At 61.8% G+C, this 808-nt stretch overlaps 1 non-coding gene across 1 annotated transcript; it reads left to right on the forward strand.

The window, feature by feature from the left end:
• The first annotated feature begins 366 nt into the window (after positions 1-366).
• LOC145943335 (5.8S ribosomal RNA) lies at positions 367-521 on the forward strand. Its single transcript, XR_014426503.1, has one exon. It is a non-coding gene; the product is annotated as a 5.8S ribosomal RNA (ribosomal RNA).
• The last annotated feature ends 287 nt before the right edge of the window (positions 522-808 follow it).

Here is an 808-nt window from a genome sequence, read left to right on the forward strand (position 1 = left end):
CAACGCGCCCTCCCCCGGTACCGTTCGCGGCGCCCGGGGCAGCGGTCGGCGTGCGAAACAGCGTTGCGACCGCGCGCGGAGCCGGGCGAGAGGACGGATCTTACGAATCCGTCCGACGGTCTCTTCAAAGAGCTTCCGCCCCGGCTCTTCCACTTAGGGAGAGACGCTCCGATCGAAGCAACAACCACACTTTTGTGCCGTAGCCTCTCTCCTTAGACGGGAGGCGGCGGTCCGCGCGCGCTCGGACGCGCGCGGCCAGGCTGATCGAAGGGCCACGATTTTTATCTCACCCTCTCTCTTCGAGAGGGGAGACTACGATGGTTGAGCAAAAAGCGTTTCTTCGCGAACGCAAAAATTTTGAACGATTACCCTGAACGGTGGATCACTTGGCTCGTGGGTCGATGAAGAACGCAGCTAATTGCGCGTCAACTTGTGAACTGCAGGACACATGAACATCGACATTTCGAACGCACATTGCGGTCCACGGATACAATTCCCGGACCACGCCTGGCTGAGGGTCGTTTTAGTACCCCGAAACTGCTTGCGCTCCCGAAGCGCGCACGGCCACGGCGCGCCCAGACTTGCGCGCGTCGCCTGTGCCCTGTGCGCGCTTACAATGGCGTACGAGCGATCGTTGGACGTTCGCCCGTGGTGCTGTGTGCCGCCGTACGAACGGCCGGCGCACGCCCTGGGCGTCGTTTGAAATGACACCGAGGAGGAAGAGAGAGCGCACACAAGCGTGCACGAGGGTGATAGCGTGCGCTCGCGCGCGCCCAGAGACTGTCCTCGAAAGAGGAAGTAGGACTGT

Source organism: Prenolepis imparis, unplaced genomic scaffold (assembly GCF_030444845.1).
Source record: "Prenolepis imparis isolate NDT839.2.m4 unplaced genomic scaffold, iyPreImpa1.0 SCAF_11, whole genome shotgun sequence".
NCBI lineage: Eukaryota > Metazoa > Arthropoda > Insecta > Hymenoptera > Formicidae > Prenolepis > Prenolepis imparis.